The sequence below is a fragment of the Tamandua tetradactyla genome, chromosome 22 (genome assembly GCF_023851605.1).
Source record: "Tamandua tetradactyla isolate mTamTet1 chromosome 22, mTamTet1.pri, whole genome shotgun sequence".
NCBI classification, from domain to species: Eukaryota; Metazoa; Chordata; class Mammalia; order Pilosa; family Myrmecophagidae; genus Tamandua; species Tamandua tetradactyla.
Window position 1 is genome coordinate 33,623,407 of NC_135348.1, and position 27,319 is coordinate 33,650,725.

General features: G+C 36.5%; 1 long non-coding RNA gene across 1 annotated transcript in view; it reads right to left on the minus strand.

The window, feature by feature from the left end:
* Nucleotides 1-2,979: 2,979 nt before the first annotated feature.
* LOC143666099 (uncharacterized) overlaps nucleotides 2,980-27,319 on the minus strand; it is an 87,530-nt gene continuing 63,190 nt past the window's right edge. Inside the window, exon 3 of the long non-coding RNA XR_013167391.1 lies at nucleotides 2,980-3,629. This is a non-coding gene — a long non-coding RNA (uncharacterized LOC143666099). The remainder of the gene's footprint in view (nucleotides 3,630-27,319) is intronic.

Genomic DNA, 27,319 nt, shown 5'->3' on the forward strand with positions numbered 1-27,319 from the left:
AGAGGGAGAAGCAGAGAGAAGACACTTTTTGTCCTTTAAGTTGAAGCTTCTGAGGGCAATAAGGATGGTTGATTTGGAACCATAGCTCTGTCTGGAATGGAGTTTTAATATATACTGTCTCCTAAGATAATGCAGTGTATCACACCATATCCGAGATGATAAATTAGACTCTTGGCCTGGACCTTGTACTACAGCTTTTTGTTCCCTTTCAATCTCTAGTATCCTACCTCCACATTCTAAACTAATTTAGTCTTATTTTAAAAACAGCAATGGCACATATGAAGATGAGACTGGGACATAGATGTTTAAGGGGAATTTTCAGCTAGGGTTAGCCCTAAAGTCACTAGAATAATCTATAAAAGCTAGAAATATGGGACCAAAATCTGCCTTAAAATATTCCTCCCAGGTGGAATATATAAAATGCCACACTATAGTTTAGGAGTCACAGAAGTCTTTAATTTGTATATCAAAATATGCTTTCATTTGGGATAGGGCTCTGCCTAATGTGAATGCCAAAGCTTCCCCAAGTGCTCATGACAGCTACATGGCGACAAGAAGTACTGAGATTAATTATTTTAACACTAAGCCTAACTCAGCTCTTCTAAAGGTCATTACAAACTAGCTAGAAGTCTGAGAAGATTCCATGGAAGTATGTAACTACAGTATGCTACTATAATATATTTGATAAGATTTGCAGGAAACTTTTTAAACCGGCTGCTGGAGTGTTGGTGTGTCGGGACTCTTCTTGTGTCCTGCTCCCATCTTCTTATTGGGCAGTTTAATTTGGGATTTTTTGGCCACAGCATTATTCTTGCAATATAAAGGGCTTCTACTGATTACAGTCTGGGCACTAAATCTCTTAGAATCCTTTTGAGAAATGTAATTGGACCTCTTTAGGCATGATGACCAGGTTGGCCTGACCTCCAAACAAGTATATTGGTTAAGTCTGTGATTGGTTGGCCTCATTTAAATTAACCTGGGTATATCAAAATGCCCTGGGAACATACTACTACCGGCAGCATCCTGGGCTCTCTTCAATGGAGTAGAAAGGTCTACCTTCAATTCAGTCCCAGTTTATACCTGAAGAGCACAAAATTCGAAGGGCTTAACTCTCCCATTCATGGTCTGTGGTCTCTAGCAATGAGTTAGCTTACTCCAACAAAATAACAAAAGGATATTTTCATCCCTTAAGGATTTCTAAAATTTGGGAAGACAGCATTGATTTTTTATGAAAAACCTATGTGTACATACATATATATCATCAATTTGATACCTGGATGTGATGAGGACTGATGTGAATGTGCCTCTGTTCTCAGACAGACAGGCTGCTATCTGCTTACTACTAAGAGATTTCTGTAGTGACCCATCCAAGCCTCTTGCCCACAAAAAATACCAAGAATAAGCATGGATTATCAGGATTGATTGACAGTTTGTAATAATTAACATCATGAACAATAGGTTGCCTTCCTAACTCCTGCTTATTAAGAAAAGCATTCAAGTAATCGAAACTGTTTGAGGGGTAATAAAAACTAAAGAACTTGCAGGTGTTACACACAGAGTCAATGTGCTTTACAGTCACTATATGACTCCAACCCCAGCCAAAACAGTCTCCCAAACAGTTGCAGGAAAACATAATGGTGACTCATTTTGAAGGAGAACGTTCTTAAGTGCAGCCTTGAGCAATAAACCTGTGGAAGAAAGATTAGTAGGCAATTTTTGGACTGATAGTTATAACCTTTATGGGTGATTCTACCTGAAATTTGGCTCCTGCCTAGCTGTATCTTGGATTCCTTCAAACACCTGTGTGCCTGAGCATTGCTATGAGGGTGCCACTGCTATCTTCAGCATAAGAATTATGCCACCTGCTTTGCAATTCATGAGGGATCTATCTGAGATGCAGACAGGTCTAGGAAATGACTGAAAGAGAAAAAGTATACAATTTAGTTTAGAAATCATGCTTTTCATGTCATATAGCTGGGATTTTCTTTCCCAGGGTTGTCTTTTTGAATTCTTCCTTGAAATAGCAATATTGAATTCTGATGAAACACCTGTTTCTACCCCAGGATAGGAATTCAGGAAGTCATACTTTTGGATACTGATTCATTGATGTCTGCTCAACAATTAGTGAGTTAACTTTCCTAGTTGATTTGCATTCCTGTGGGCAATGCTGACATTTATCTGATTCAAACTATTTCATAAGATAATTCTAGAATAGTACCTGGAACAAATGTGATCAAGTTTATCTGAAATGATGAAAGTACAATTTCCTTTTCTGAAATTGTAATAAAAAATACATAAACTTCTTGTGTAATTAAAATAAATCCCCCAAATGTATGTTTTTGCATTGTGCATTAGAAATAATCATTAAAATCCTGGAAAAAATTATTCTAGGACTCTTCAGAAATCTAGCAGCATATTGTGTTCTCATTATGAACGTGTCTACATCATTGTTTTTCACATCTTTCATTATTATTATTGTTTATTTATTTTTTTGCATGAGCAGGCACTGAGAATCGAACCCAGGTCTCCGGCATGGCAGGTGAGAACTCTGCCACTGAGTCACCCTTTCATTATTCTTATTATGGTCAATTAGAAACTTGAAAACAAAATATAAATGATAATGTATATTGTTAGATTTCCTATAAACTCTTCGGTCTATCTACATCAACCTTGGCTGAAGTGTTATGAAAACAAACATTTCCCCATGGGGTATGTTCAATTACATAATTTTTAAATGAAAGCAATTAGGAATTTTGCATATAATAATATATATGTGATCTATAACTATGTGTGACTAAGTATCTGACATGCAAACTACATGCTTTTTAAACATTTGACACATACACTTTGTATTATTCAATATATTATAGACATAAATAATTAAAAACTTTAAATTGTCTATATTATATCTACAAAATGTTCAAAAATGGCTCTCACATTAACTGAGTTACATTTTTTGAGAATAAATTTTAGGCCAGTTGTAATAAAAGGGGAGAAAGGGATTAGTTTCCCAGCTACTAAAACAAATAGCCGATGGTGGGTGGCTTAAACAACAGCAGTTTATTAGCTCAAGGTTATGAGTCTAGGGAAAGTCCAAAATTGAGATGTCAACAAGGTTATACTTTCTCTCCAAAGACTGTGGCACTCTGTGGCGGGCTCCAGTGACCTTTCCGTCTTTGAGTTTTCTGTCACATGGTGATACATATGTGGCAACTTCTCCTTTCTTTCCTGGGTTCCATTGATTTCCACCTTCTTCTCTTGGCCTCTATCTCTGTGGTCTTCTCTATAAGGCTTCTAGTAAGAAGATTAAGAGAATCCTCATACGTTGGGCCACACCTTAACTGAAGTAAACACATTACAAGGTCCTATTTACAATGTGTTCATACCCACAGGAATGAATTAAGATTAAAAACATACTTTTCTGGGGTCCATAACTCCAAGCCACCACAGGGGAGATAACAGTAATTTTAAAGGAGATTCAACTAAAATACTACATTTTCTTAATCATGCCAAACAATCACACACAGAGGAGCATTCACTGATCACCCAGTCCTCTTGATTCTCTGCTATCTGCCTCCTGTAATTCTAGTGAAACTCCTCTTGCACAGATATTCAGTGGTATCTTCCTCCTGAATCCAACAGAAATGATAAGCAACAGAGAAGGGCAAAACCATCATTGAATTATATTTGATCCAAAAATTTGGTCAAGCATTAATAGCCATTTCATGATAATGCAAGAAACATACTTCCATATCTGTTAATAAAGCATTTTGAATAGTGTTTTACAGTTTGTATACAATGTTATAAATACAATCATAATATTAAATTTTTAATTATAGGTTTAAAACCAGGCCTCAGAGTGTGTCTAGTAATAAAGAGCCATGATGTCAGAGATGTAAATGAGTGAGAGGATAGACAGATAGGTAGGTAGATAGATAAATAGACAGACAGACAGATAGATAGATAGATAGATAGATAGATAGATAGATAGATGATAGATAGAGAAATAGATAGATAGATACACAGACAGACAGATAAGCAAGGAGACTAAACCTGAGCTGCAAATCTTTGGAAGCTAAAAAGAAAAATGATAATTTTAATCAGTGGATTTGAGGGTAGTTTTCAGTTTTTTTACTCTATGTTCTCCCCTATTTTTAAATTTTAAACAGTCACATGCTACATTTAAGACAAGTAAAAGTAAATAAATAAACATGATTTTAAAAGGAAAACACTACATTTTTTAATTTTTAAAATAAAGGAAACTTTTCATTTTGTACAAAATTAAATTTAAAATTTCAATTTTATACTCTATATTATTTAAATATATCTAATATTTAACACAAATGTTACAAAGATCTATGAAAGTAACAAAGCATAATTCACTAAATTATGATTGTCCCCTAGTGCATATTTCTTATTTTACACATACTCTAAAATTTATCTAGTGTTACATTGCAATAAAATAAAGTTCATAGAAATGATTTTAATGAAATATTTTAATACTGTGATCAATATATTCCTACTATTATTACTTGAAAATGAGCATTTCCTTTTAAAGAAAAGGAAACATGTAGTAGAACTAGCCATTGATCCTTCTGGAATTTTCAGATCACAAACAATGAGAGTTTTCCTCTCAGTTCCGATCCCATGTGAATTCCTGCAGCACAACAAACCAAAATACTATTTTGAAAGTTATCTGAAATAGCATATATCCATTTTATTCAAGTGACTGTAGTTCTGGTTATTGTTCTATTTATTTTTAAAATAAACTGCTTTGAAAATGACCTGGTGATATACCTAGAGAAGTGTTAGTAACACTTTGATGTTATTAAATTGTTATATGATGTATAAGGGAACAATAGGGTCATTTCCTAATCGTGGAGGCAATGTTCACAGAATCCATATTGTGACGGTTAAGTTCATGTGTCAACTTGATGGAATTTTGGCACCCAGTTGCTTGGTCCAGCAAGCCCTGACTTGATTTTTACTGTGAGGGTGTTTTGTGGATTTAAATCCACAGTCGTGTATGGTTGATTACTTGTACAACCAATACAAGAGAGCGCCTTCAGCAATTAGAGAAATTACATCCAATCAGTTAAAGGCCTCAGAGGAAGAACTCATTATTTCCACTGTCAGAACAAAAGAATTTCTATCACTACATCGTCCACTTTTCAGGTGGACTTTCAAAGGTCCCCAGTTGTGGCCTCGCCTACAGAATTGGGACTTGCCAGTCACCACAGTCATGTGAGCCTATTCCTATAGTAAATCTCCTTTTGGTTTCATTCCCTGAAGACCCTGTCCAATACACATACCTAGCACATTTTATCCGATTGTCCATAGTAACTTGGCATCATTTTTATTCAGAATACTCTTACTGAATTTTTTCTAAGATAAAAGAAAGTATACCCTTAGCTCAGTGTGGAATATCATTGTTTGAGATATAAAGCTCATTTGTGCATTTCACTTCATAATTTCAGTGTCTACCAATCAGTGAAGAACGTGCATCTTTTTTTTCCCACAAGAGGAAAATTAAGTATATAATTTTCAATATAATATATATGTTTAATATAGTATAAAATTAAATGAAAATTTGTCCTGGTGCATTACCAGGAAATAAATAAACAAATTTAATGAGTACCATTATAATATGCTTTGTTTTGCAGAAGCTGGTTTTATACCAAGCTCCAACAATAGGATTGTCACTATGCTTTTGATCAAAGTTATCTATTCTTACTTTATATTCATTTTAGGCAAATACATTTTTCAATGTGTTTGAGGCTGCAGCCACTTGGAATGCATTCTCAGAGGGTTGAAAATATAACATTAGATTCCTGTTTCACATTGATATTTTATTTTATGGTAGCTATAACAAATAACCTAAGGTGGTTCTCTTTTGTGATGAGGGAATATTCATTCCCAAGAACAGATGTGAATTCTTAGTTTTCCTGCCAGGTAAACCTTGCTGTTTTGTTTTCAGTTTCATTTTTACTCTTCTGCTTCAGCCCTGACTGCATAGTCTGAGATGGTACACACCTCTGATGGAATTTCTGAATGAAACTATTTAGAGAACATTTTCAAATACTAGTTTGCATTTGTATGTTTGTTTGTTTGCAGTGGTTCTAACTTCCAGGCACCCCTTTCATTGAAAATATAATATACTAGAAATACTTAGAAAATCAATTAAAAGAAGTAGACCTAAAACAAACACATTTAACTCAGCAAAGGTGTAACTAGTGATTTTTACTGTCACATCTTCAATGATAGGACTTTCAAACAATTTCAGGAGCTTAATTCACAATTAGAATACAACCATGACATAACTCAGGGAAGCTTCCTTGTATAATATTGAGACTTTTCACCATGGAGTTAGACAGAACTGGTGTTGTATCACAACTCACACACTCAGTATGCAATATTTAGAAATCTTAGAAAAGAAAGTCTCCTCTCACCTGTTTTCAGAATTAGCCAGCCCCTAAAATTCAAGGACAATTCTCATGGTTGTGTCCCTCCAATCTCACTTCCTGAAGACACTTATCTAATGGTTTCGTCTGCAAAAAACTGGTGTGACTAAGAAAAGAATGTGCTTCAAACTCTCTCCTCCAATTCACTTCTCTCTAGCTCCCCTTTCTCCAAATGGAACCCCTTTCTTTTATATTAATGAGAATCAATTAACTAGTGAACAACGTCCACATATACTTAGAATCAATAAAATAATTGGAAACAAATTTGAGTACATAAAACAGATATTATCACAAAGAAACAAGAAAACCTGCTGAAAAATAAGAAAGCAAGTGATTATATAGAAGATGGAAAAATATTATCATTATGAAATGTATAAATATGAATGCAAAAATGGTAAAATATGTGAAGGCAAGCTTTTCTAAATAAGTGGATAAATGCAAATTATACAAAAAATGAAATTGTACGAAATAACATGGGAAATACTGTAGTAGTATAAATCATCAAAGAAGAGAGAAACTAAATTGTGTATATACATTTCTAAATATTTTTTATATAGTAGTTTTAAAGACTGATTTTCTTACCTAGTCTTTAAGATGGGAAAGAAGAAAATCACTCCCTTATGACTGATGATTTTTCTCTTTCTCCCCCTGTACTATTGGTTCTGTAGCCTAGTTCTTTTTCAAGACCATCAGTAACTTTCATAGTAGGAGTCCATCTGAATGGGCATGCTTTTTGGGATAATGTTCTTCCAACTTCGGCAGGGCATTCTAAACCTTATTTCCCAATAAACTCTACAAACTATTTTTGATTAAAAAAATTAATAGCTAGTAAGGGATTGTCCAGGATTACTCAGTTTAAAACAGAATCAATCTTACAGTGAGGAAATTATGCAAAATTTTGTCAAATAACCAAAATATCTTCGTTTATACAAATTTCAAATATCCCTGTTGTCTCAAGAATTTTCACATTCTCCTAAACTCTACTCATCCTTCTAATGATTTGAATTTCAGATCTCTAAGGATCCCCAAATGTCTGTTCTAGCAAACATGGTTAGCTGTTTATGCCTACCCACAAAGGGTTAATAGGTTCAAACAACCTTGAGTCATAAGGAAGCAAATGTGGCTGCTTACTTCTGCATGTTACCTGTAATTGAGTGATCAAATATTTGAGTAGTATTATTTCTATAATCTTCATTATTTTATTTTTTCCTATAAATTCTTTCAAACATACAAGATATTATTTTACACTTTAAGTATCATCAAATGTAACCTTCAAGTCCCATTTTAGAGGAACATAAGTTATTTGATTTATTTTGATAATAATATATATTCTTTTAAAAAATTTTTATCCAGAACACACATTTTGATAATTATTTTCAGCTGATGATTCCTGATGTAGAAATGATGTTTCCCAGTTAAAATTTAATTGAGAATCTATGATATCATAATATCCATTATTGAAAATGTTAGGAACTCTTGAAGACAGCATTCATATTTTTGGTTATATCTACAGATATTATGAAATAAAATACATTGATATAACTATTTGAATTGTAGTGTTTTATCAGGTTAAATCAAAATTTATTACAGTGATATATAGCCATAGTCATACAATCATCAAAGAAATGAAATAATTATTAATAAAATATTTAGAAATTAAGCACGCTTTAAAAAAAGAAATTAACTGGTATAAACATTACAAAAATACAGCTAGTTCCTAATATTTAAGTTCCCTGTGAAACTCAGATTCTAAGGGTGATAAAATGAAAAGTGTTTCATGATGATAGCAAATCAAGCACTATATTTATATATATGTGTAGTATATGCATATGTATATCCTCATGGGCCAGGAGTGCAAGTACGGAAAGCCATCCAATATAACTTTACAGTATAATTATGCTGATGATTTGGTAGATTATCTTGTACCAAAATTCATTTTCACAATTCAAGATATTCAATGTAAATTCAACCTCTGCTAATTTTGTATACCTTAAACTATTTCTCTTTTTTTATCTCTTTTTTTTCATTTTCACTCTCTCCTTTTTCTCTCTGAGACTGAATCTGTGACTTCAAATACATATATATATACCAAACACACTCTTGATTTTCTGTTCTCTTTTGGTCATAGCAACCATATCTATATAACCAAATTAAAAACTGACCTAAGGGAATTGAGATAATCTACAATTTCTGCGTAAAATAACTTTTTAAAGACATTATATGGGGTAATACTTTATAAACATACAAGAAAGCTTTATGCTACAATTAGCTAGAGAGAGTGCAAAGACAAGGATCTGAGTTTTTGAAATTATCTTTAAAGATATATTAATTCAAAGTGGAATACCAAATGCTTTCATATTAAAGTCAAATATTGCCTTGGCTCCCAAACTGACAATGTCTAAACAATGTCCCCTTTATACAGTGGCAAAAATGTCAATAATAAATAAAGAAATAAAAAAGAAAAAGTAATCTTTGTTCACATCTCAAAGAGATACTACTCAAGTTTTGACGGGTGATGGCTAAAAAGTAAAATGACATTAAATCTCTGCTATTACTTGAAAGAGTCAATACATTGCCAAAAATGACATCATTCTCTTTATAAAAAATGCATTGCAAACGTATGTCATAATTTTTAAAAATTTTTAAAATTTTTAAAATTCCAACAATAAATATTGTTATAAATATTATGTTCATTTATGTAACATCAAAATGAAAATAAAGAATTTGTTTGAACCAGAAGAGAGAAGCAATTATGCATTAGAAACAACTATTAGTCTGTAGAGACATACTTTTAGGAACTAGTTTGTCATAACAGTTTATTGAAGTCAATTATTTGAAATTTATGATTCAAAAAATAAAGATTAAACTTTGCCACATGAAAATTTTAAATAAACAAAGCTTTAGTTGATGCTAATAAAGCGTTCATCATCAAAGGTAAAAATACTCCCCTGGAAAAAATTCAGTACTTTTGCACAGAGTTACAATTTAATTAATTCATAGGATAGGAAAAAGAGATGTTGTTTTTACAATTTTAACAATCTCATAAAGAAATATTATCTATTATTTCATTAGTATGTTTACACCAAAGAATTTGGTATACATATTGAACCTCACCCTATTAAATTTTCAAAATGATCTTAATTAGATTTATTGTACTGCTAAAACATAAAAGACAATGACAAAAGTGCCAATAAGAAAAGAAAAATTTTAAAGTTACTTAGTTTCTATTTGTATATTATGTTCCTAAATTGTTAATTAGTCTATAATCTAGGATTATGGATTTTTAAAAATAGGCCAAGATGAGAAGAAGAGAATGTTAAAAGGAATTAGAAAAACTAAGCCCATGTTTCCAAATGAGACCTGTTTGATGAAGTTGATTGGAATAAAAGAAATTTCATGTCAAAAGTCAACTATTGGGCAGGCCACAGTGGCTCACCAGGTAGAGTTCTCACCTGCCATGTCGGAGACATGGGTTTGATTCCCAGTGACTGCCCATACAAAAAAAAAAAGTCAACCATTAATTAACATTAACTAGAGTAGTCTAATGATAACTCCATTAAAATATTCAAACCAGTTGTTATGTAAGAAATAATAAACTTAAAATAGCTTTTAGTAATTACTAAATGTTAACTTTTCTTTTATTCATTCCTACAGTTTGATATTTTAAAGTATTCATTTCTGTTTATTTACAAAATTAATGCATATTTATCAAGCATTATAATCTTGAGTATTTTAGTTTATCTCATTTAGAAAACCTATGTAAATTGGTTGTACAGTAGCCATCCTGACTTTACATATTTAAAAAATAAAATGTTCTTGGTATGTTAAATAAATTAAGGATTAAGAATAAGCAAATATTTTCTACATTAGAATCACAGATATACTGGTGATTTCATTAAGCTATATGCTTGATAAATTGTGAGATTCTAATGCATATTGTTATTTATGTGATTATGTATATAAAATAAAGCACTGAAATATATTCTTGAAAAATTAGCAAATTAAGCTGACTTTGACCAATACCTTGAAATAATTTTTGCAAAAATACAGTCAGATATGTCAGAGTTTGACATTATTATCCAAACTCTTATTATATCATATATAATTGTCATCATGTATAATATATTATATATTATATATAATTATTATAATTATATATAGTATATATATATTATAATTGTTATTATAATTGCTAATTGAAGAACAGCAATCAATGGCTGTTTTAGTTTGCTAATGCTGCCAGAATGCAACACACCAAAGATTGACTGGTTTTCAAAAAGGGGATTATGGGATTTATTCCATTAGAAATGTATAGTTCTTCAGAGGAAAGGCAGCTATTTTTCATCTGAGTTTATCTGCCAATGGGAAGTCACATGGTGATGACTCATGGCCTTCTCGTATGGCTTCTGGTTTCCAATGGCTTTCCCCAGGGTGATTCCTTTCTGCATCTCCAAATATCTGGTCTGATCTGTGAGTGCTGAGATGAGGTATGCTGAGCTGCTGAGGTTTCTTCTGACCTCTCTCTTTTAAGCCTCCAGATAATTAAATTAAACTGAATCATTGTGTAAGATACTCCTCTTAGTTGACTGCAAATATTATCAGCTATAGATGAATTTCACATAGCACTGATTTCAATCTGAAGCAAGAGAACTACAGAGCATCATCACTAACTATCACGTGTCCACCCCTTGTCCACTTGGCAAGTATGCACATCACTTAAACCATACTCTTCTCTAAACAGAAAACAAAAACAGATATATTTTTTGTCTAACAATGCTCATTTGTCCAGCATATAATGTACTAAATCTTTCCATAATACAAAATACATTCATTTCATCATAACATCACAAAAGACTGAAACATTTCACTAACAATACAAATGCAATGCCAACTCAAAAATAGTACAAAATCTCATCAAAATCATTTGCAGCCATGGTCTGACTAAAGCAAAATTCTCCTCTGGCTGTGGACCTGTGAACTTAGAGCAAATTATCTGCTTCCAATGTACAAAGATGGAACAGTCATAGGATAAACAATCTCATCATAGGGAAAAGTTGAAAGGAACATCCCAAACAGTTTTGAAAACTTTCAGGGCAAACTCCACTAAATTTCAAAGTCTGAGAGTCATTTATCCTTGGGGCTTTATAAAATGGCAGTCCCACCTTTTTCAAGGGCCCATGCAGCAGCCAGCTCTCTCCAAACTCAACCTTGGGAGACACTGAGACCACCTTTTTTTGGCTCTCCTTCTCCAAACATTGGGGCTATACCTGCACTCTCTGCCATCTCTGGGGCACATGTTCAACCCCTTCAACAAGATAGGGTCACAGCCAGACTATTCCCAGTCCCCAAGGAATGTGTTCCACCTTCTCCAGGGCCTGAGGTAGCACAACTTTTCCTGAGCAGTTAGGTGGAAGGCCCACCCTCTGCTTCTGGGATAAACTCACCCTCTCCACAAAAATGGGTCAGTCCACTCTCCTGGCCTGAAGTTTCTTGGTTTCAGTTCTTAGCTTCCATGGTTCTGCCTTCAAAGTTATCTTTCCTTCAACTTGTCCATTTTCTGTCCCTTTTATTCCAGACTAGCAATGGTTCCATTTAAACAGATAGTGAAATCTCTTAATGGTTTTCTATGCAGTATGCTAGTATTATGTCCATCAGACAAAAGGACATTGCACAAATCCTTTCAGGATAACTCTATCTCGCATCTTCACTTGTCCTGCAATGGCCAACTGCTTCCATGTTTGGTTGAATTCTCATCTGGGGCACTTTTCTTTGGGGACTCTATTTCTGGAAGCCCCCAGACCATCAATTTCTGATTTTTTTTTGTACTCATGAGATCAGTCTTCAATTTATCTCTTTCCTGTTGCATTTCACTATAAACACCAAGGAGCAGTCAGACTGTATACTCCACACTTAGTTTGGAAATTTTTCTGCTAAATATCCAAGCTCACCACTCTCAAATTCTGCCCTCCATCCAGAGAGAATGCCTTCCCTCCAGTTCTCAAAGATGCATTCATCATTTCTGCCGAAAGCCCCAACAAAAGTATCCCTAGAGTCTACATTTCTACCAACAATCTCTTCAAAGCAATTCAGGCATTCTCTATCAAAATCCTCACAACTCTTCCAAAATTTTCCCCTTATCCATGTAAAAAACTATACCAACACGTTTGGTATTTGCAAACTGCAGCAGCACCTCACCTCTCTGGTACCAAAATCTATTTTAGTTTGCTAAAGCTGCCAAAATACAACACACCAGAGATGGATCAGTTTTTAATAAGGGGATTTATTTAGTTATAAATTTATAGTTCTTCAGAGGAAAGGTAACTAGCTGTCATCTGAGTTTCTCTGTGAATGGGAAAGCACAGGGCACTGACTGCTGGCCTTCTTTCCTGGCTTCTGGGTTCCAACAGCCTTTCCCAGGGCAATTCCTTTCTGCATCTCCAAAGGTCTGGTCTGAGTTGTGAGTGCTGACATGAGGTATGCTGAGCTGCTGTACTCTGTTCTGACCTCTCTCTTTTAAACCTCCAGCTAATCAAATTACACTCACTCATTGAGGAAGGCACTCCCCTTAGCCAACCACAGATGTAATCAGTTATAGATGAATTTCACATAGTGATGATTTAAGTCCACAGCAACAGAAAAACAGGGTATCATCAACTGATCAAGTTGACACCTAAATCTAACTACCACTCTGGCCATTATATTTGAAATTAAGCATTATTTACTTGCTAAATAAGAGTGCTCATTCAAATGCATATTTTTGTTTACTTGTTTTTTATGTTTTATCTTATGTAAATATGGTTTGAAGTCATGACATTATATGGAAAAATTCTAAAATTAATCAATACATTTTAAAAAATCTAAATTAAAAGATGGCTTATGGGCATGTCCCTCCCTTGGACATGCCTGTGTTAACCTTTCTAACATATATTCTCCCCTTTTAATAAACTCTCTTTTTAATAAACTTTGCTACTTATTCTTACTTACTTTCTTGTCTATAAATTCTTTTAGTCTTAAGACTGTTGAACCTAGATAGGGGCTTAGCTGGCATCTCTACCAGTGGGGCACAGTTCTATGCTCTGGCAAACCCCCAAGAGTGATTTCAGAAGATCTCAGGAGAGCAACATCTTTGACATAAGAAACGGGTCCTTGAGACCCGGATTTCATAAATCATGCCTCTCAATATTAATTTTTCCTGTCACGCCTGGTCCTTTTTCCTTAACTTCCTTTTCCTAGTCAGTGTGCTTCTTACTCTTGACATTCTCATTAGCCTCTCCCATCTTGGTAGGCTGCTCAACATGAATTTCTCATCTGTGTGCCATCCCTTTCTTCCTGGTTTCAGACGCATCCTCTTATCCCTTTGCTGCTGACTGCTCAGTTCAGGTATTTATTCCTTCACCTCCTTTGCTGGTTTTCATCTTTCATGCAAACTTGATGCTGGGTTTGCAGTAATGTCTTTTTCAGGGAGACTTCTTGGAATGCAGAGGTTGTGGATGCTATAGCCCCTGTAGGGCTATTCACCTGTGGCCTCTGCCCCTCTCCCTTCCTGAAAGTCAAAGGAAATCCCTCAGGTGTTCTTACACACCTCCACCTTTGCACATGTCCTGTGTATCAGAGTCCTGCACTCTTCGCCACGACAACCTTCTCCTCCCAAAGGAAATGCAGGCTTTAACTCAACTGGACTTCCATCCCTTTTCTCTGTCGGTAGTGGTTTTTACGTTGGGTCATGCAGGTAGCTTACTTTCTGCCCCCAGAGTTTGTAAAGGAGCAGAGATTTGTCTCAGACTCACCATCTGAAAAAGATATCCTCAGGGCCCCAGACACCTATGTATAACATAATGAGTAGTGCCTTTTCTGTCTTTAATAACCATGCCAGAGTTACAGAGGAGGAGACAGCAAGGAGAGACCAGAATAAGGCATAGATTGTAGCTTTGGCTATGAACTATAACCAGCCACCTCACAGCCACATGGGGCAGAAGCCACTGAGAACCTGACATTGATGTGGAGAGCTGGTGCACTGGAAGTGGGAGTGCCCCCAAAGGCCAAAGGGGCTATGAAGATGGAGAGAATTTCCAGGGCCCCGTCCTGAAGGTGAGAAGGCAGGACACTGGGCCTGAGAGTCCATCAAGCCCCCAAGCAGAGACAAAGCCTCTCCAAAAGGCCTATTGGCAGCACCTGACCAGGCCTGGTGCCAATGGCTTCCTGGATCTTGCTGAAGAATATTGAAATCATGGAGTTCAAAGTGTCTCTTGACATGGTGGGTAAGACCGTTAATTTTTTAGTTGATACAGGAGCCAAATGATCTGACTTAACCTCTCACTCCGGCTCTCTCTCCTCTAAAACCTATTATATAGTGAGAATAGGTGGGAAGTTGCAACCTTCAGCCTTCACTTCACTCTGCTCTCCCCTGCCAAATTGATAGTATTCTTCGGAGTCATCAATTTTTAATAACACCAGCGTGTCCCACCCCATTGCTGGGAAAGGATATATTGAAGGTACTAGGTGCCCAAATCCAAATAATACATTGTCTTCCAAAGCAGAAACTTGAAAGCCCCATTGAAAATATTGCAGCATTTAGTATGGTATTAACTGGGACTGAAAGCACATAGGGTCCCCCCTCTCAGAGTTAGAAAGTTGGGTGGACCCTAAAGCCTGGAAGACAGATTTGCCTGGGAGAGCAATTCTTGTCACACCTATTGTAATTCAATGCAAAAAAGACCTACCTTTCCCCAGAAAAAAAAAGCAGTATCCCTTGAAAGCAGGAGGACATTAAAAGTATTCAATCTCTTATCCAAAAATTCCTGAAAACTGAACTTCTCCTTCCCTGCATCTTAATTCTATATACACTTCTACCTAGGTTCTCAGTTCTTATTTACCTTTGAATGGCAAGGAAGTTGGGACACAGTCCCAACCCCCTGGATAGTCCTACCCCAAGGGTCCAGGCAGCTCTCCCCTTTTTTTTTAGAATGCCCTACTGCAGGACTGACCACTCCTGCATTTGGAGTCTGGCTCCTCCTTCAGTACGATTTATTAATATGCAGTCCTACAAGAGAAGACTCCATCAGGGACACCATTGCTACCCTTAATTTCCTAGCCAAAGTTACTGTATTTCACTTTCTGAGGCTCAAATTGCCTTACAAAAGGTTCTTTATCTTGGGTTTGTCTTCACCCCAGGGGAGCACTCTTTGTCATTGAGCTAGTCCAAGCTATACTCTCTGTGCCACCCACTGAGATGTAAACCCAAAACAAAACATAAAAAAGTAAGCATTAAAGGGCAGCAAGGAAGTGTCAAATAGCAAAATTGCTACTGTTTCAAAATGCATTAAGCATATTCTGACAAGTTTTATTTTGATGGTAATTGTATGTTGCAAGATGTTTGCTTGGAGACAGTTTCCAAAATTAGTTTGATAACTTAAGTATGCAGTATATAAAGAATGTGTTTTTTTACTAAGAGGGAAAAGAGTGTAGTTTTGTTCTAAGATCAAATGAATAGTTGTTACAGAAAGAGGAAAATGTAAGACAAAACCTGAATGGATATGGAAGGTGTAGAAAATTTGCGGAGAGAGAAATTATGGTCAATGTTACAAAAAGTTTAACAGGTCTATAATATACTAATGCAAAACTAAAACTTAGTTTTTTGTTAAAGTGACAAAGTTTTCTTTAACTGTTATTCCATCATTAGTACAGAGTTTTCCTTAAGTAGTGGTGTAAAAAGCAAAAGGTCTAAGTTTGGCAAGATAACTTATGCCTATGTTAGCATTAGCATCCTCTTAATTGTTCAAAACAAAACTTCTATGTTTTTCCTCAACTTCAATTAAATTAAAAAAAAATGAATAAATCTGACTACCTTTGACACTTCTCTTTCTTAAGGTCAACCCTAAGAAAAAGATATATCTTTTATTCCAAGCAGTTGCAAAAATTTATTCTTTCACCTTATAAAAATTAAGTACTAAAAATAGCTAAATTCATTTCATGTATTATAAGTTGCATAAAAAATGTTCAGTGTTGTAATTAAATTTCCCTGTCCATTGCACTGTTTCATTCTATTACTTCTCTAAAAGTGTTTGCAGTAAACTGCAAGTCACAAATTCATCTTCAGCCAAAGAGACTTTTAAAAGAAAGTCAAGCAATCTCTTGGAAAGCAAAGTTTAAATGTCACCATCTCTCTGAGAATATAATGCTATACTTTATACTAGGAAGATTTCAAATAAATCCCTGATGAACAAATGAATGGCTTTATATATTAGAATGAAAAAAAATAGGGGGCTTAAAAGGATATCTGATTAGAAGTATAAGCTCATAATTAATAAGGAACGAGAATCATTTTTGAAACATTATAATTTATTACCACAATCACAATATAATTGGAAAATAATCTTATGATTTAATAAATCAGAACTATGACATGGTTTTAGGAGTTGTCCAAATCACTCAGCCTCTGCTTCAGTGTTTAGAGTGTCTGAATTTTCTAAGTACCTCCGGACTCATAACTCTTCTTCCTTTAGGCCAAACCTGGCTGCATTTAAGGCCCCACTATCAAAAAATTGCTAAAACCCATGACTATCAATATATATATATATATAGGTATATATTATACACAGTTTGGACTGCCATCTATTTAACTGATGAGTAGAATTTGCTTGTAGTCTGGATTACTGAAGTACAAGTAGTAAAGCCCTGTTGATTTGGAAGCATCACTTTACAAGCATAATAGCCTAGCACTGGATCTCTTAGGGATATCAGTACCTAACAGTGCTTGACCTCAATAAATGCTATAATGATAATGATTTGACCTGAATCTGTGTATACAATAAGCCAGGAGCAAAAGAACAGCAGTCTGTTATTTGATGTCATTTAAACCAATAAATTGATTCTTAAAAAAAAAAAAGGAAAAGAAAGAAAGCCAAACAGGTATATAAATTATGTTCTACCTGTTTACTAACATAACCTTAGTTATGTTAAAAATAAACTAAACCCCTCTTTTAATTAAAGTGTTTTGCACACGTGTTCCATCTTCAAGTAACTCTAGCCTCCAGTGGAATATTCTTCCACTGTCTTTAGTTAACTGGAACAATAAAATAATACCTGTCCATCACCAATGTCTCCTAAAGTGGTAACTACCTAAATCTAATACTCTTTATAACTATCCCCTTCCTGTTTTATGTGTTATCTCTATCTCTGTGGTCAGAATACATCTCAACAGGTCCTGCCCATCACTGACGTGTTTTAAACAGATCAATCTGGATAATTACTAAAGGTGGCATCCTAGATACCAGAACTTCTCTAATTCAACTCCACCCCAGCACATAGAACAGCTGTTCATGGTCAAGTGTGACCAGAACATCATTATATGACAAAATAAATGAACATGGTGCAAAGCAGCTCCAAGTAAGCCAGAGTATACTTGCCTTCCCCCAAATGCTATTTTCTCCTTTTTTCTCAACATTGTAAGCTGTAAACCTGTAACCTCCCATTCCAATGCTCAGGGACTTACACGGAAGAGATAGCCAAAAAAGACTGTACCGGTGGTGGAATGCTGTGGATTGTAACATAATAATGGTTTTGCATTTTCCAATATCCCCCAGCTCTTCCAACACTGGCAGCAATTATGAACAGTCCTACATGCACTCTTCAACTCTAAAAATATAAAAAATTTACCCCTCAACCTCCCTTTAAGATTAAAGGGATTGCACTCTTCCAAGGGAGAATTGAAGCAAGATAAAATAGCACAACTCTAAGTCCCTGGATTCCTATCCAGCTCTGAAAGAGTTAACAGACAACTGCAATCCCTTGTTTCTTTTCTAGCTCCAAAAGAACTAATAAAGAGCTGGAAACTTCCTAGGACAAAAATTTCCCTAAAGCTCCCAAACCCCCCAAATCATAAAGGCGTGTAAAATTCTGGGCACAAACCATTAGTTAATAATAGAAAGTATAGGGCCATAAAGATTGTTAATGATTTATGCAAAGACAAATTTTAGACATGTGACAACAAACCAGGAATTCTGCTATCTCCTCCTAGAACAGACAAGACACCTGGTATTCAAAGGTTACTATGGAAATTTGCTATCAACAAAACTTTCCAATAAAACAAGTTGGCACCCACTCCACTCAGTGCATGTCTCTCCCTTGGGTACACCTGTGTAACCTAACATGCACAGTATGGTTTTAATAAACTTCTCTTTTTAACAAACTTTACTACTTATTCCTAAAAAAAAAAAAAAAAAGACGTAGCTTATGGTGCATACAATTTCTAAGAACCACATTATGTATGTTGTCATGGTCAGCTTCATGTGTCAACTTGGCCAAGGGATGGTACCTGTTTGTCTGGTGGGACAAGTGCTGGCCTGTCTGTTTCTATGAGGACATTTCATAGAATTAAATAATGATCATGTCAGCTACATCCACAGCTGATTCTGTTTGTAATCAGCCAAGGTGAGTGTCTTCTGCAATGAGTGATGCTCAATCTAATCACTGGAAGCCTCTTAAGGAGGATTCAGAAGAGACAGGCACTCTTCCTGCTTCAGCTGGTGAGCCTCTCCGTGGAGTTCATCCAGACCCTCCATCATTGGCTTCACAGCCTGTCCTGTGGATTTTGGACTCTGTGTTCCTGTGGTCACGTGAGGCACTTTTATAAATTTTATATTTGTGAGTGTCCCTGTTGATTCTGTTTCTCTAGAGAAACCTTACTAAATTATCTTGGTACTGGGAGTGGTTCTTAAGAAACGAATCTTAAAAATGGGTTTTTATGAATGGTTTTCTACTCTGACTGGACTCAAAGGCACTGAGGACTCTGATTTCCATAATCAGAATGACACTCCCAATGCATGGAGTGAGTTGGCAAAAAAGATAGTCAAAATATCACCATTCAATTCTCCTGATGTTTCGCTTGTATGAAGCCAGGCTCTGGGGGACAATGTTTTTGACACCTTTACAGAGTTTTGTGGAAATAAGAGGTATAGAGATGTTGGCTGGTTGTTGTTAGATACACTGGCTACATTAAGGAATGAAAGGGATGGACTTAAGGCTTCAAACGAGAAGCTTAAGTGCCATCTGACAGATGCAGATGTCTCTATGAGTATCCTGAAGGAAAATCTTATTTCCTGCAGTGGTAGACTTGAGATCTCTGAAAATCAGACTCAGAATCTTATTGTTAGAGTAGCAACTTCACAACGTAAACTGAAATCTCAATGTTGCATGGTGTCTCTCGTTAAAGTGAGGGCAATGACTGGAAAGGAAGGGGACCCTTGGGACCTTGTAAAATGGGATGGTGACATATGGATTATAATGTCGGGGGTGAGGATGAAACCCTAGGTCATGCTGAGTCTTCTCTAGATAGCCCTGTAATAGTTTTCCCTGAGGACATAACCGCCCCACCTCCAGCCTGCCTTGAGGAGTTAGCCCACTCAACCTCCTCCTGAAGGGATTAGCCCTAGAGTTATTAATCCTGTTTCACCAGATGAAACTGCAAATGAAGGCCCTGAAGCAAATGGCTTGGAAGATATTTCTAATTTTTTCATGACCTACCATCACCAACCCTCATTTCTTCCAGACCTATAACTAGACTAAAGTCCCAACAAGCCCCTTAAAGTGAGGTACAAAGTATCACACATGAGGAGGTATGTTATACTCCAAAAGAACTGCATGAGTTTTCCAATTTATATAGACAGAAATCAGGGGAATATGTGTGGCAATGGATTTAAAGAGTGTGGGATAATGGTGGGAGGAATATAAGGCTGGGTCAGGCTGAATTTATTGATATGGGCCCACTAAGCAGAGATTCTGCATTCAATGTTATAGCTCAAGCAGTTAGAAAAGGTGTTAACAGCTTGTTTGGGTGGTTGGTTGAAACATGGATCAAAAGGCGGCCAACATTACCTGAGGTTGAAATGCCAGAACTGCCCTGGTATAATGTAGATGAGGGGATCCAGGGGCTTAGAGAGATTGGAATGTTAGAGTGGATTTATCATGCAAAGCCTGCTCTTATACCCCAGGAATGTCCAGAGGATGCACCTTTTATCAGAACAGTGAGAAATAAATTTGTGAGACTAACACCATCATCCCTGAAGAGCTCTGTAGTTGTGCTCCTCTGTAGGTCAGATATTACAGTAGGAACTGCCATCACTGAACTGGAATCCTTAAACACTATGGGGATGATGGGATCCCGAGTTAGCATAAGCCAGGTGGCAGTACTTAATTGCCAAAGACAGAGTAGATGTGGCTATTATAATAGACAGCAAACTCAAAGCAGGCATCAAAATTATATGACTCACAGAGATTTGTGGCATTGGCTAGTAAATCATGGGGTACATAGAAATACAATAGAATGGCAGTCTACAAAATACCTGTTTGAGCTGTATAATCCAAAGAGTTCTAGGTCAAGTGAACAGAAGTCTAACTTGAATTACAAAAACACAGAGTCATGGTCCATTAATCAATTTCCAGACTTGAGACAGTTTACAAACCCAGAGCCCATTGAATGAAGGGAAGGCCAGGTCCCTTTGGGGGAGAACCCTGCTACACTGCCACAAACTTATACTGCTAATCTTTCTCCAAGCATTCCACAAGGAGACTGATGGCCTTTTACCAAGGTAACTGGGCATTGAGGAAATAGAAATGATCAGCTATTTCAGGGATTATTAGACACTGGTTCAGAAGTAACATTAATTTCAGGGGACCCAAACGTCACTCTGGCCCACCAGTCAGAGTGGGGGCTTATGAAGCCCAGGTGATCAATGGAGTTTTAGCTCAGGTCCATCTCACAGTGGGCCCCTGGATGTATTCTGTAGTTATTTCCCAAGTTCCAGAATGTATAATTGGTATAGACATACTGAGCAACTGGCAGAACCCCCACATTGGCTCCCTAACTCATGCAGTGAGGGCTATTATGGTGGGAAAGGTCAAGTGGAAGCCACTAGAAGTGCCCCTATCTGGCAAAATAATAAATCAGTAGCAATACCAGATTCCTGTAGGGATTGCAGAGATTGCTGCCACTCTTAAGGACTTGAAGGATGCAGGGGTGGTGATTCCCACCACATCCCCATTCAATTCTGCTATTTGGCCTGCACAGAAAACAGATGGTTCTTGGCAGATGACAGTGGATTACTGTAAGTTCAACCAGGTGGTAACTACAATTGCAGCTGCTATTCCAGAGGTGGTGTCATTGCTTGAGCAAATCAGTACATCCCCTGGTAGCTGGTATGCAGCAACTGTTCTGGCAAATGCTTTTTTTTCTCAATAGCTATTAGTAAGGGCCACCAGAAACAGTTTGCTTTCAACTGGCAAGGTGAGCAATACACTTTCACTGTCCTACCTCAGGGGTATATCAATACTCCAGCCCTATGTCATAATGTTGTCCACAGGGACCTTGATCATTTCTCCCTCCAATAAGACATCATACTGGTCCATTATATTGATGATATTATGCTGATTGGACCTAGTGAGCAAGAAGTAGCAACTACTCTAGACTTACTGGTAAGGCATTTGCATGTCAGAGGATGGGAGATAAATCCAACAAAAATATAGGGGCCTTCCAGCTCAGTGAAATTTCTAAGTGTTCAGTGGTGTGGGGCACGTCGAGACATCCCTTCTAAGATGAAGGATAAGTTGCTGCATCTGACCACCCCTACAACCAAAAAATAGGCACAACGCCTAGTTGGTCTCTTTGGATTTTGGCAACAACATATTCTTCATTTGGGTGTGCTGCTCTGGCCCATTTATTGAGTGAGCAGCAAAGCTGCTAATTTTGAGTGGGGACCTGAATAAGAGGAGGCTCTGTGACAGATCCAGGCTGCTGTATGAGCTGCTCTGCCACTTGGGTCATATGATCCAGGAGATCCAATGGTGCTGGAAGTGTCAGTGGCAAATAGAGATGCAGTCTGGAGCCTTTGGCAGGCCCCTATGTGATAATCACAATGCAGACCCTTAGGATTTTGGAGCAAAGCCTTACCATCTGCTGCAGATTACTACCCTCCTTTTGAGAAACAACTTTTTCCCTGCTAATGGGCCTTAGTAGAGACTGAACGCTTAACCATGGGCCACCAAATTACCATGAGAACTGAGTTGCTTATCATGAGCTGGGTATTGCCTGACCCACCAAGACATAAAGTTGTGCATGCACAGCAGTACTCTATTGTTAAATGGAAATGGTATATACAAGATAAGGTTGGAGCAGGTCCTGAAGGCACAAGTAAGTTACATGAAGAAGTGGCCCAAATGCCCATGGTCTCTACTCCTACCACATTAACTTCTTTTTCCAAGACCAGAGCTATGACCTCTTGGGGAGTTCCTTACAGTGAATTAATTGAGGAAGAGAAATCTCGGGTCTGGTTTACAGCTGGTTCAGCATGATATGCAGGTACCACCTGAAAGTAGACAGCTGCAGCACTACAACCCCTTTCTGGGGTGTCCTTGAAGGACGGTGGTGAGGGGAAATCCTCCCAGTGGGCAGAACTTCGGGCAGTGCACCTGGTTGTTCATTTTGCTTGGAAGGAAAACTGGCCAGAGGTGCATTTGTATACTGACTCATGGGCTGTTGCTAATGGTTTGGCTGGATGGTCAGGGACTTGGAAAGACCATAATTGGAAAATTGGGGACAAAGAGGTCTGGGGAAGAAATTTGTGGATAAATCTTCTGAGTGGGCTAAAAACATGAACATATTTGTGTCCCATGTGAATGTGCATCAGAAGGTGACTTCAGTAGAGGAAGGTTTTAATAATCAAGTGGGTAAGATGACCTGTTCTGTGGATACCAGTCAGCCTCTTTCCCCAGCAACTCCTGCCATTGCCCAACAGGCTCATGAATAAAATGGTCATGGTGGTAAGGATGGAAGATACACATGGGCTCAGCAAAATGGACTTCCACTCACCAAGGCTGACTTGGCTACAGCCACTGTTCAGTGCCCAGTCTGCCAACAGCAGAGAACTATACTCAGCCCCCGATATGGTACCATTCCCCAAAGTAACCAGCCAGCTACATGGTGGCAGGTTGATTACATTGGATCACTCCCTTCATTGAAGGGCCAGTGATTTGTTCTAACTGGAATAGACACACACTCTGGATATGGGTTTGCCTTCCTTGCACATAATGCTTCTGCCAAAACTACCATCTGTGAGCTTACAGAATGCCTTTTCCATTAGCCATGGTATCAAGGAACACACTTCACAGCAAATGAAGGGTGGAAATGGGCACATGCTCATAGAATTCTCTGGTCTTACCATGTTCCCCATCATCCAGAAGCAGCTGGATTGATAAAATAATGGAATGACTTTTTGAAAACTCAATTACAGTGCCAACTAGGTGGCAATACTTTGAAAGTCTGGGGTAATGTTCTCCAGGAAGCTGTATATGCTCTGAATTGGTACTGTTTCTCCAATAGCCAGGATCCATGGGTCCAGGGACCAAGGAGTGGAAATGGGAGTGGCACCACTCACTATTACCCCTAGTGATCCACTAGAAAAATTTTTGCTTCCTGTCCCTATGACCCTGAGCTCTGCTGGTCTACATGTTTTAGTTCCAAAAGGGGGAATGCTTCCACCAGGAGAAACAACAATGATTCCGTTGAACTGGAATCTAAGACTGCCACCCAGTTGCTTTGGGCTACTCATGCCCCTGTAGGGATCAACTAGCCAAGAAGAAGATTTCATTATTGTCTGGGGTGATTGATCCTATTGGGGGAAATAGGACCGCAACTATACAATGGAGGTAAAGAAGAGTTTTCTTGAAATATAGGAGATCCCTTAAGGTGTCTTTTAGTACTACCATGCCCTGTGATTAAAATCAATGGAAAACTGTAACAACTCAATCCAGGCAGGACTAACAATGGGTCTGAAACTTCAGGAATGAAGGTTTGGGTCACCCCACCAGGCAAAGAACCATGGCCAGTTGAAGTGTTTGCTGAAGGTAAAGGGAACATGGAATGGGTAGTGGAAGAAGGTAGTGATAAATATGAACTACGGCCACATGATCAGTTACAGAAAAGAGGATTGTGATGCTGTTTTGTTCCTGTTATACTATTTAAATTGTAAGATATCAAGTTTAAGAATGAATATTTACCCAAGGGCTTGCACCCTATTCTGGAGAGAGTTACTGTGTTTCCAGTCATATGCAGGAAAGTTTAGTATTGTTAGGTGAAAGAAAAAAATGTTTTAATGTTTTTTATTTAGAAATTAGGTATGGTTTAAAGTGATATATATACAACTGCCAAGTTGACAAGGGGTGGACTGTCATGGCCAGCTTCATGTGTCAACTTGCCCAAGTGCCTGTTTGTCTGGTTGGGCGGGTGCTGGCCTGTCTGTTGAAATGGGGACATTTCATGGAATTAGATCATGATCACGTCAGCTGCATCCACAGCTGATTCCATTTGTAATCAGCCAAGGGGAGTGTCTTCTGCAATGAGTGATGCTCAATCTAATCACTGGAAGCCTTTTAAGGAGGATTCAGAAGAGACAGGTCTTCCTGTTTCAGCTGGTAAGCCTCTCCTGTGTTGTTTGTCCAGACCCTCCATCAGAATTGTCAGCTTCACAGCCTGCCCTGTGGTTTTTAGACTCTGCATTCCCGTAGTCATGTGAGACACTTTTATAAATTTTATATTTATGAGTATCGATTCTGTTTCTCTAGAGAACCCTAACTTATACATATGTATATATATATAAATATTTTGTTTTTGTATATTGCATACACATACAATTTTATGTATTGTATTTTATACATAAAATACAATTTTTTGTCTATTTTAAATAGAAAAGAGTTTTACTCTGGAATGTGCTTGGAATGATTAAATATATAAATCTAGGTAGAGCAATACAGCTTATTTCTTCCATTTACTCTAATTATTTATAAATAAGTATATCTAAATATGAATCAAGAATTCCTTCATTGTAGAAATGTATTTTTAAATTGTATATATCTATTTTCAATAAAAAATGTGAATTTTTTTTCAGAAATTAATATTCATTAATATATTCATCAGGATCTTCAGAAATTTAACATAAAGTCAGGAAGCCTGGACTTTCTCCCTCTGTTGTGATTCATCAATATATAACTTCAGTAGTATTGTTTCATTTGGCCCTTTATAAGTACCATAATGCATTTCAGGAAAACTCCAAGATTGTAGAAGCACAAGACCTGGGAATTTAAGCCACTTATCACTTGAAACTGCAAACAATTTCATAGATAAAATATATAACAAAATTGCTCCATATCTTCTATTAAGCATGATCGTAATGAGAGTTGTATTTTGAAAAATGAGTTTATATGAAAATTTTGGATTGTGTGGCAGTATTTTCCAAACCCAAAATCCAAACATGAAATGTAAGTCTTATCACCAATCCGAGTCCAATGTTAAGTGACCATTTTTCATTCTTCTAAACTAATGGACTCAAAAGAAAAACTGCATTGGTATTAAGTAATATTGTTTAATTCACATGCTATTGGTTATTATATAAACTTTGATAATGTATACTATCCAAATATAGTCCAGTGTACTTGTTTCAATTATTTATATCTTTATATTTGAAATGCATTTAGTAAACCTCCTGTGTAATTGTTTAAACCAGCAAATACAGAAAATATCACTTTTTCTCTAATGAGCAGTTTTTCTTAAGAGCCAGGCCACAGAAAACAAATAGTTGGCTGGAATGTAACTCACATCTATTTTTATAACACGTGATACATGGCTTCTTAGGCTTTCTTACACAAAAGGACGACACTTCAAAGGGAAATATACTAGTAAGAAAGAATTTTGTTTTTGCTTTTTTTCTTATAAGTACAGATTTTAACTATTGTAACAACTGTCTATTTTAAATAGAAAAGAGTTTTACTCTGGAATGTGCTTGGAATGATTAAATATATAAATCTAGGTAGAGCAATACAGCTTATTTCTTCCATTTACTCTAATTATTTTGGAATGGATGGTTTGCATCCAAGTATATTCATCTCTGTCACTTTCTTCTTTTCTTTCTGTCAGTCTTTATCTATTTCTATCACTCAAAGTATAATGTAGTCTCAGACTGGTATTCACTACAATTGTTGATTACCACTTCCTGATAGGAAAATCAAATACAAGTGAAAGAATTCAAGGGGAGAGTGAGATTCTAAGTATTCATTCAGAGAAACTCTCCTATGCTTAAGACTTGGCTCTAAATAAAATCAGTCCCCAAGAGATTAAATGTAGCCATATGGTTGCCAGCACTGATACAACCTTTTTCAACATCTCAATAAAGGAAATATGTCAAAGAAAATATAATATTTCTATATGATTTATTTGATAAGAACTAGTAAGAAACCAATACTAGTGCCTAGGCAATTGTAATATTGCTAACTGTAATATTACAAAGAATTAATAGAAAAATGATCTGTTGAGTGCTCAAAGTATATGCCGATATAAATTAAGGAGAGCTACCCAATAGAAATTTGGTGAAATACTCTCTTCCTTTATTCCCTCAGATACTAGCCCTGGATTACACCCTCCACCTGATTCAGAAAGACAATAAATGATTAACTATAAACTTTGAAAAGTGTTTCAAACAGGACTTTTAAAGGTTTCATAATTCAACTCCCAGAGGAAACCAACTTGGTAAGATGGGAGAACATCAAGGGTTACTTTATTTACAAACTGGGACATACAGTCATCTTCAAAAACTAAAAGTTAAGAAAATCAGGATGAATTCCTAAAGCAGCACCTTTTTATATACTTTTTAAATAGCATATATATTATGCTATTTTTCTTTTCTTTTTTTTTTTTTTTTGCATTTTTGTATAATATGCTTTTTTACTGAGATAAACAGAGTAGTTTGGATTAAATTTTAACCCAGATCAGTAAATCTATGCAAAATAGAGATTGTCAGATATTGAGGAATAAAAGC